Genomic DNA, 10,774 nt, shown 5'->3' on the forward strand with positions numbered 1-10,774 from the left:
GCCTGGGCTGCCCCAAGCTCGCGCCGCCACCGCAACTCTAAAAAAGAATAACAGTGAAAATGTAAAAATGACCGCGTCTCATTTGAGTGCATAAAGCAGTAACCTGATGACCCCCCCCCCCCCTGCGGACCCTCCTCTCTATCTGCACATTAATACTCCAGTTTCTCCACTTCAGGACTTTTCCAGTTTGGTGAAGCTGGAGCTGCAGCAGCTTTGTGTATTGACAGAGCAAAGTGTGAGACATATTAAAAGGATTACAGGCGATTAGCGTTTTTAAAACACCCCCCCCCCCCACCTCCCTTCATTTGATAAAGAGAGCGGCCTCAGAAGCCGCCGCTGCAGAAACGAGCAGACTCTTAAAGACGCATTCACGGGTTCATCCGAAGTAATACATGAAAATCTGGAGGAGGATGACAGAAACATCAGTTCATTAACAGCCGTCAATGGACCTCGTTTTGTTTCTGCCATGAGACATTAATTATCTGCAAACCGCGCCCTTTTATGACAGAACGCGACCATTATCAGTTAGACTTTATTGATTGATCTGACCATTAATTAGAGCGCTGAGTATCGGCCACAACAAGGACACAGAAACTCAGCAGTCTGATTAATAATGAACACAAGGTGTTTAGTGAAGGTGAAGCGGCCCGTTGAGAACGTCACCCTGCTCCCTCTGTAGTGGAAACGCAGAGGACGGACCGGACCTCAGGGCCCGGGCAGGACCAGACCACCACAGAGGCGGCCTCTTACTTTCTTTGAGGTGACTTTAAATGCAGCAGATTTATGAATCCACCATGTTCAGGTTGGCTGCGGCACATGTTGATAAGACATCAGAGAAGATGGGTTGAGCGTCTGCGTGTCATAAAGGGATTGAGCCACCAGTGGGCGCTCCAGGAAGGGGAGGGGGGAGGGTGAGGGATGGTAGTGGGTGGATAACTAGGTGTAGGTTGAGTCAGTTGCCCCCAATGTCCTTGATGGTGTAATATGACAGTACTAAAGACAGAGCGGAGCGGAGCTGTGAGTGGAGCCCTGCTCTGTCTGCATCATCACGCTGCAGTCACTTCATCTGTTATCTGCTGCTCTGACACAATTCTTGTTGTCACATGGTTTGTTTTCCTGTTTCCTTCCCTCCCTCCCATTAGCATCTCCTGCTCTGTGTGTGTGTGTGTGTGTGTGTTGGTCACAGAGTGTACAGTTAAACATACAACCCCCATGTGAGACATGAAGTGGGTCAGTGTGTGTGCGATGATGTACATAAAAGTGTTTGACTGAATACTGTAATAAAAGCTACTACTACTACTTGTGTGTGTGTATGTGTGTGTGTGTGTGTGTGTGTGTGTGTGTGTGTGTGTGTGAGATGAGCGGCAGGTAGCTGCCACTCTGTACCCCGGCTCAGGGTCTGGCTGCCCTCCCCTTAACCCCAGGAGCCCTGCATCCATCAGCAGCCCTGCAGGGGGCAAACACCCTTCCCCCTCTGCTCCTTCTCTCCCTCTCTCCCTCTCTGTTCCTCCACTCATGACCAAAGCTCCACCAGTGTCGCCTTAGGAAAAAAACACATTCTACACTGAAAATAAAACAGGTTCATATTTGACAATATTAATGTTAAAATGTCTGTAAAAACATTCGGGCCGTCACGGGACACTTAAAGTTGTAGCTTCACTAAATGAACCATATACCTTTAACCTGCCGGTGTTTTGTATGTTTTTGGCCACTTACTACCAACTATATATATTATACATTAAGTAACATTTTTCATTTGGCAGCGACTGCTATAAAAATCATCTGTTAGCATATTGAAACCTCAGGTAGACCGGGACTGGCTGTAAACATCATATCTGTTTTTGGCGTTTACAGGGTCACATGATGCTTGTGTAGTTATGCAGTGGTAAAGTGGAGGCTGATCTGAACAGTCTGCACTGCAGTACCAATAATAATAATGTAACTGATGCAAAAGCCAGAGAATCAAGGTGTTAGCACAGAGATTGGGAAATTAGAATTTTATGCGCCACACAATTGGAATAACATGCAAAAAAGATTCAAATTAGGTGGCTCAGTTCCTTTTGATGTTTTTGAATCTCTGTTAGCTGACCCGTGGAGTCACAACCTTTATGGTCATATATTGCTTTTATGGGACTCATGTCCTATATTGTATGTTTTATTGCTTTTATATAGGGCTTTTGTTGTTTTTATACATTACAGTGTATATTGCTAATCATTCAAAATAGTTTTTACATTTGTGGATTATTGTTTCTCATAGTGTATATTTTGTTTAATAAAAGTGCACTTGCTCTTAATCGAGGCAAACTGACTTTCACACTGTGTGAAATGACATGAAACTGACGGGAAGATCTACATTACAACACACTTTCACATGTCTGCCTCCATCCCAATGCATTCATTGGAGGTGAATGGAATTTGGTAAGTGATGCTCACAGAGCTGAAAAATCCCCAGGGCTCACTGACAGCTGTTTTCAGTGGAACTGTTCCTTCTGTAGAAGATGGTCCCGATGAAGTTCCACGTTTCTCTCCTTCTAACAAATATCATCCTCCTTTTTCCCCTCCTCTAACTTCCCTTTCTTCACCTCACCACCTTGGTTACACCTCTCTCTCCCTCCGTCGTTCCTGCTCTGCAGCCATCTGCCACCTCCCCCTCCTCCCTCTGCTCTTCCTCCTCCCTCCATCCTTCCACTCTCTGCTCCCTTCTTCTCTTTGAGCTGAGGTGGATCGTGCCTCAGTGCGATTCAAATGAGCGATAGTTGCTATGATTTCCCACCAGTTAGTGTCTAAAGTCAAAGTGTGTCTTCCTGTGCTGAAGGACCACAGTGTGTAGACATGGGGAGCCCACTGTCAGTCTCTAGTTACAGGCATTCAAACCTATCACCGAGAGTAAAGCCCTTATTTACAATGATGTCGAGCAACTAAAAATACCACTTAAAAAAAGGTCATTAAATTAAAACAAACAAGAGTCACTTAAAACTGGTACAAACAGAAGTTAAAAGGTCAGAGATGAAACGTTGCACCTGCTCCGTGGTTCTTCGTCCTGACCGAACAAAGCCAGGCAGTTAGTGCAAGGTAACGTTACTGCAGCTCAGTTAAAGTTACAGAGCACCGCACCGTCCTCAAGCTCCTGCACGATCCGATCTCCTCCACCCAGACTCATCAGTCAAACCCACTGTCTGTCCCTCGCACCCCGTTTAAAAACTTGTGGTGATGGAGCTTTTGAGGTCGCAGCACTGTAAAGCACTTTGTGACTTTTCTCAAAGAGCAACATCTCCTCCCTCACGACTCTCTGGTGTTTCTGAATGTTGTTGTCTGGCTGGTCAGACACCAACGCTGATAAATACACTGATATGCATGCACACTGCTTACTAAAGATGAAACAGTCATAAAGCATGACACTTAAGGTTGAATCTCTCCTTAGCTGAGGGAGTTACTTAAGTGTGTTGCTCAGAAACTCTTAAAAGGTTCATTTTCTTCATTTTTTTTCCCTCCCTTTGGTTGCTCAGGTCTTATGTGCAATAGTTTAACTAACTTTAGTGATTCATTAATTATAGAACTAAGATAAGGAGTAAACATGAAATACTCAAGTGAACATTTTAAGGAAACCTTAAGGAGAAGACTTAAGGGTGTTTTGTGCAACTGTCTTTATTTGAAGGAAATCTTAACTCAAAGTTAAAGGAAAATCTTAACTTAAGGTGTTTGGTGCAACTGGCCCCTGATAAGAAATGATTTGTTAATGAGTAGTTCCTGAATAACCCTGAATCTAGGATAATAAACTATATTATCATTAGGTGATGTGTCGATGAGTATCTCTGAATAACGAGCCCTTTCTTCTTAAGTAGTTTCTGATTAACTCTGAACCAGCCACTGAAACCAGTAATCACTCATTCTTTATTAATTACTTCATCATTAGTCACTCATTTTTTGTCATCTTACATCACACATATACATTAATATTTACACTCGTCACGTCATATTCTGTAGTATTAGTGACGCCAACACAAGTAACACACCAAGTCAATCAGCTGTTGATCCAACACAGACACAACTCAGCATCAGGCTCTGGGCCCAGACTCAAACCAACACTGGTGCAAATCTGACTTTGTGAACTTTTTCTGTGGGTGACTGTGTCTCGTTGATAATACATACTGTCACTGTCAGCTGACTTCACCTGGTGAATTGTGTTCAGGTAAGTTCTGTTGTTCCGCTCTGCCCCAAAAACAGTTACAGAGATCCAAATAATAGACGGAGCTGAGCCAGAAGTCTCAAGTAACTCTGTGGTTCTCCACTCACTTTCTCAGGCCCCAGTCATTAGGTGTGTGTGCCTTCAACTGTTTATCCATCTGGATGGAGAGAGAGCGAGAGAGAGAGAGAGAGAGAGAGAGAGAGAGAGAGCCTGGCATCTATGAATTTACAGACATTTCCAGTCTGAAATCCAGGGCGTCTTTGATTGCCCTGCTGGGTTTGACCAAATATACCCTCCTTCAAGGAACACATGCTCGTAATACCCATTCCATATGAGCACTTAAACCCAGCGCAGAGGTTTCAGCAGCAACCCCCGTTTGGATCTGCTCTGACGCCTGGATGTGTTCAACACTTGTCAGACACTGAAGCCATGTTTGCAGGAGATGAGTCTGCGGAGCATCTCCAGCGTCCTGAGTGTTCAGCTGCCTGGGGCGAAGGAGTGTTGTGATTGATCTGCAACTGGGCAGTCAAATCTAAAATAAATGGATATTAATTCATTTCAAACAATGTTACACAAGTCTAAGGACTTACATGCAGATTTTGCTGGATGTCAGTTTAATCCACTGACCGGCTTGTGCTGGAGAAAGCAGAATCATGGATTCACTGTTGGTGTGTAAACTCGTATTTCACGTTTACGTAAAAAGTATATTGTTTTGGACACTGAGAAAGAGCTGCAGTGAGAGAGAGACAGGAAAGTTGAAGAGAGGGAGGGGATGACATGCAGCTAAGGACCTCAGGCTGGACTCGAACCTTCATGGTATGCACTCCACCAGATGAGCCGCCCGGGCTCTTCAAGGAAGGTATATTGTTAATAATATCAGCAGCATCTCTTCTGTTGTTGTCTGTTCGAAATGACAGTTCAGTGGTACAGGAAGGTTGTTCAAAGTTCAGGTTGTGGGGAAACCTGAGCTGCAGATTGTGAAGTTCCCGCTGTGGATCTGTTCCATAAACGTTCAGGACCGTCAGGACCGTTTGCAGTCATGTCTTTGCACATTTGCAAATGAATGATAAAGTGACATGAGAGGTTAGAAAGCTGCAGAGAACAATAGTTAGGTCAATTTCTCGTCTAAGAAATGTCAACTAATGAACTAATGATGAACATATTGTAACTATTATTCTACAGTAATGATGAAACGGGTCACTTGTTAATGTTGAAGTGTTTCCAGTCTGTAGGTGTCATCTAGTTCCAGGCAGGAGGGTTGAGGACCACCACAGTGACTCTGACACACACTCATCTAACGACACACACAGACCTGCACACTGGCCTCAAATGGACGCTGTCCTGTGACACACTGACACACACACACACACACACACACACACACACACACACACACACACACACACACACACACACACACATACACACAGTTTACCTGGACTGACTCTGACCTGGTGGCACAGGGTCATGTTGAAGCAGAGGTCAGCTCAGAGTCTCCACAGCCTCACATGTGTTTCATGACTTGAGCTGTTACTGTGAAGTAAGTCACAGTGAAGCAGATGACCATGTCTCTGCTTCTCTGACATGGACCACACAAACTTTAGCTTCACACAAACTGGCAGAAACAAATATTATATTTCATCTCTGAGACTAAACTTTATTTTTCAAAACGAATTATAACATATATGAAAACCCTATGGACAACAGAGCCAGCAGTGAATTACCAAAAGGCTTACTGAGATCAGACTGTTCTCCTCGGGACGATGGCGCACATTTATGGTGCAAGGTAAGGGACAACATTAAGACTACTGAGAAGTCGGCAGAGGCTAAAGACAGCATCAGCCAATGATAAGCCGGCGCTGGTAACTAAGAGAATAGCTGTATTTCTTTCTTATCACTCTCCTAGGCTAACAACTAGCGTACCAAAGCTAGCTCAACGGACATGGAAACATGGCTCATACTGTTCACGGTGCTGTTTCAACACTTATAAAAGGTTTGACTTGAACGACTTTATTGATTCTCTCACATATAAACAAAATGTTGACATTACAGAAGTTGTAGGTGCGGTTTCATACAGAAGAGATATTCACTATGACACAATCTGTACAGTACAGCGTCAATGAGATGATGAGCATTATTTAGCCCTTAAATGCAAACTCATATACCTCAGGCTGCTAACCACCAAGCACTTATGTAAACCACATTAAACCATATATTCAAATCATATTGATTGTGACCTTTTAGGAACATTTTGTTAAAAATAACACAAAATATGTTTTTGTCATTTATGAAATTGTACAATTATTTATTGATGTAATGAAAACTTTTTTTTTTCCGCCCCAAATTCATCAACAGTTCTCAGTGTAGACTGATCCCTCTGCTCTGCACTAAACCTGTAACCAAGGTAACAACAAGCCATTAAAAAAGGCTTCTCCATCACTGTCTGTATTTATTCATTGTAACACTGAGAGTTCAGTGAGACAACAGAGCTTTTACTTTGAAAATCAAGTGCCCTGTTTCTATATCCTATTTTAAGGTAGTGTAGGTATGCTAGTGTTTAGCCAAGGAATACCAGTTGTTAGCCTAGCATTGCTAATGACCAGCAAAGCAGAGGGTGATAAGGAAGAGATTCCACCGGCCTCTCGTTTAGCTGGTTTCAGCAGGGATGTAGCCTCCGCTGAATTTCTTCACCCAGTGCAATACACAGTGACCGGCTGATCAACTCAGGAGCTGAGATGACCACTGGTCTCAGCAGGCACAGGAACCTTACATGTGTACAAAGAGATGTTGTTTAAACTGACCACATGTTTGATATCTAAATGGTTGGACTTTCTTGCCTGAATAATATCAAAAGTTAACAAAGACTTAGTTTCAGAACAGGTCTGATGGGCAGGCAGAAGTATCTGTGTTTTGCTTCTTATTCCCATGCAGCCCATCACTCCCTCAGGTGTCGTGGAGCGCTCCCAATGTAGCAGTCCTTATTGCTTATGTTTGCCCTGTTTGTATGTGTTTTAGTATTTGTTGCATTTTTAGATTTGGAGTGTGTTTCCCTTCATGTTTGTGCTTTTCCTCTTGCATGTGCCTTGTCCTTCGAGCCCACAGTGTTCACTGTCTGTTACCTGATTTCTGCCGTTGATCTCCATGTGAAGCGCTTACATGCAACACAAATAACATGCATTTCTGTGAAATTGTACTGCACAATTTAACTTGAGCTATCGTGTCCGTGTGTGTGTTGTAGCGTGGTCTGTGTATACGCATGTCAGTGATCAGTGATCGTGCAGGGCCTCATGGCTAAGGGTGAGAGTGCTGCCTCTGGATTTTCTCCAGTCCATGTTCTCTGCCTTCACTTCAGTCCGCTGGACGTCGCTGGTCTGCTTTTCACATCCACGCTCTGCTAACACCGTCCACGACACACACACACACACACACACACACACACACACAGAGGTGAGGCAGTAAAAATACCTGGCAACCTGCCGCTGCGGAGAATTAGCTGAGCCCAATGAACGTCTGAGAACGATGCAGCGAGCAGACTGTGGGCACATGCACACTCACACATGCTTACATGCTCACACACACTTACATACATGTGACATGTTCAAGTACATACGTGGGAAAGAATGAACATGCATATTCAAAGACACTCAAAAATTATAATTATGTACAGTAACATTAACAGACTCAAAAAACTACTGTGTAATATACCACTACACCTCAACATGTACACACACATGTAAGTGCATATACATTAAAAACACTATCTGAGACCTAATCGACCACTGCATCCGCAGATATTCAATATTCCATTAGAACACACACACATCCTCATAAATACTCTTTAATATACAACGAAAAACATAAACACACACACATAACACCCCTCGCCACCCTCCTCCACATACACGCACACACACACACAGGCGTGGGCGAGGTGGTAAGGAAGACGTGTGTAAACCAGCGTGGGAAACTGTGGAGCTGTGTGGGTTTAAGGCGGAAGCTGCTCAGTTCCCACTGATGGACTCATGGTGTGACGAGTGTGTGTGTGTGTGTGTGTGTGTGTGTGTGTGTGTGTGTGTGAAGTGGGGTCTATCCAATTGATTAGAATCCCAACTGGTCCTAAATTTGCCCACTCTACCGCTACATGTGTGTGTAGCGTGTTGTGCAGAGAGAGAGGGGTGGATGTGTGTTGTTCCTGATCAAACACACACCTCTGTGAGTCAAATTGATTCACTGTCTCTTTGTAGGAGCAGGACACTGATAATTGGGTTTCAGATGAATTCTGTTAGCTGCAACTCAACACCTCACTGTGTGTCCTCTGTGTATGAAATCTGATTACAGCGTGGTCAGGAGAGAGGACAAATCAAGCATCATAACACCTGTGTGTGTGTGACGTCACTGACACATGGTGGCTTCCCTGTGTTCATGTAAAGGTTGACCAGAGTCTGCAGTCACACAGGTAACAGCTTATCAGCGAGGAGGAGGGAGGCGCAGCAGGTCCAGGAGTTACAGGTGACACTTAGGAGTCGTCTGCCTTCAATGTGACACGGGAATCTGAATATTACCATGTGCCATTTCCTGTGCATAAGATTTAAGGACAACTACAAACCAAACATCCAAGATAAAGTGAAAGAAATTCTCCAGATCTAGACGTTTGTTCACCCTGTGAGTTGGCTGTGTTGAAAAGTTTTCTACGCTTTTAGTTGGACTGGATTTGACAGGCATCTCTGAGAAAGTTGATAGTAGCATCTTAGAAGAAACTGTGGTCAAATAATAAACTGGGGCTCAGATAATTAGGTCCCAAATAAAGACATGGACAAAAAAGAACTTGCACATGACAAACCTCCTGAACCCCAGTGAAAGAGGAGTTAAGGACAAGCAAAACATTTTGTTACATAGTATTTATTTGGTGAAATACACCCGTAAAAACCTTAAAACCACATAACCCCCTTTATGTTTAGGACTGTTGAAAAATAACCACAGAAACCTCTATGATCATGTGCACAACCAACTTTTCGATTAATATATTCTGCAGTTCCTACTGCAACCCAATAGGTGCGTTGGAGACTGACTCACTGAAAACGCTTCAGTCTCATGAAAAGTCTTCCATCTTCACTCTCCACTAATATCTCCATCAGTGTCTGTTCCTTTCTCCTCCCCTGAGGCCTCATAGTTGCGTCCGCACCAAAACGTGGGAATTTGCGTTCCTCCGCGCCAGCTTCCATGGAATACATGTATGCATGTTTCTAATGGTTATAGTTGATTGGCGACATTTAGAGACAATGCAGTATAACATTAGGAATCGGTTTACAAGTCTGTCAGACACGTGAAAACAATTATTCTTCTGAGTTGCACAGCATAGGCACATGGGCCACAGTGTAAACAGTAACACACATGTATGCAATTAAATAAGTGGACATAAAAGCATGTGCAAAATGATGCAATACATGCCCTAACAGCAATGGCAGCTTTGACCTGATTAGAGGACATAGCCAATGGCAGCATTAGAAGGGAACGTGTATTTAGAGACCAAGCAGATTTCTTGGCCGATCTTGATGACTGACAACGATTTCCTAGAGAGTGGCATATTTCCTATTCCCTTACGTGCTGACCACTCTGGGTTTGTTGGCAACAGGGGGATTTCAAAGGGAACTGGCAGACTGGTCCAGACTGTGCCAGTCATCCTTGAACCGGGCTATACTGACTGCATGGGATGGGATCATCTGTATGTCAGGTATATAAAGTTCCCATACGATGTGGTTGACCAGGCTAACATTTAAGTGCAATTTCTTTGCTATAAAGGTTCCATCAGAGGATGAATTTCTTTGTTAATAAAAAGCGTTTTCATTGGATGAACATGCAAATAATATTTGATGCACAAATGTCACTGAGTAATATTGTGGCAAGGTGGCCCATGTTTCATTAATGCTAATAAACAGCATGGTTGGGAACTACAAACTGGCAGGGTGCACAGTGGATGGCTTCCTGGTGAGCACAGTGGCGATCGTACATTCTCAGACCAAGGTTCCAGCTTCCTGTGTATACACCACATTTCAGTATTCTAACCAAGGCTTTGTACATGATCCCTGGCTTTGACATGACCCAGTTTTAACATGTAGCTAGATAACAATAATGGGCCATGAATAGATCCTTGAGGAATGCCACAGGTAATATTTCCATAGTGAAACAAGACGTTCCCAATTTATACAGTGGAGAGTCACTCAGGTAAGACTTGAACCAGTGTAGATCAAGTCCCAGTCTCAGCCATCCAGTGTTTCAGTTGATCAATTAACATGCAACTTCTGTACTATGATACTTTCAAAAACCAGACCGAAACTTTCATAAACTGTTCATAAAGGATATCAGCTGCAAATGTGTTTTGATATGATTCTAAAATTATCAAGATTTTCAGCAGTAAGATTTTATTTTTTTCAGCTGGGGCTGAACAACAGTTGATTTAAAAAAAAAAAAAAAAAGAGGAACAACCCCTGAAGAGAAAGACTTGATAAATAATAAGAGGAGGAAATTTTCATGCTATTCGTTGTCCTTCATATGTCTGACTGAGCTATCAGTTATAAAATAATTCACTTA

Source organism: Seriola lalandi, unplaced genomic scaffold (assembly GCF_002814215.2).
Source record: "Seriola lalandi dorsalis isolate HSWRI2012SDOR001 ecotype SW California unplaced genomic scaffold, Sedor1 jcf7180002054795, whole genome shotgun sequence".
NCBI classification, from domain to species: Eukaryota; Metazoa; Chordata; class Actinopteri; order Carangiformes; family Carangidae; genus Seriola; species Seriola lalandi.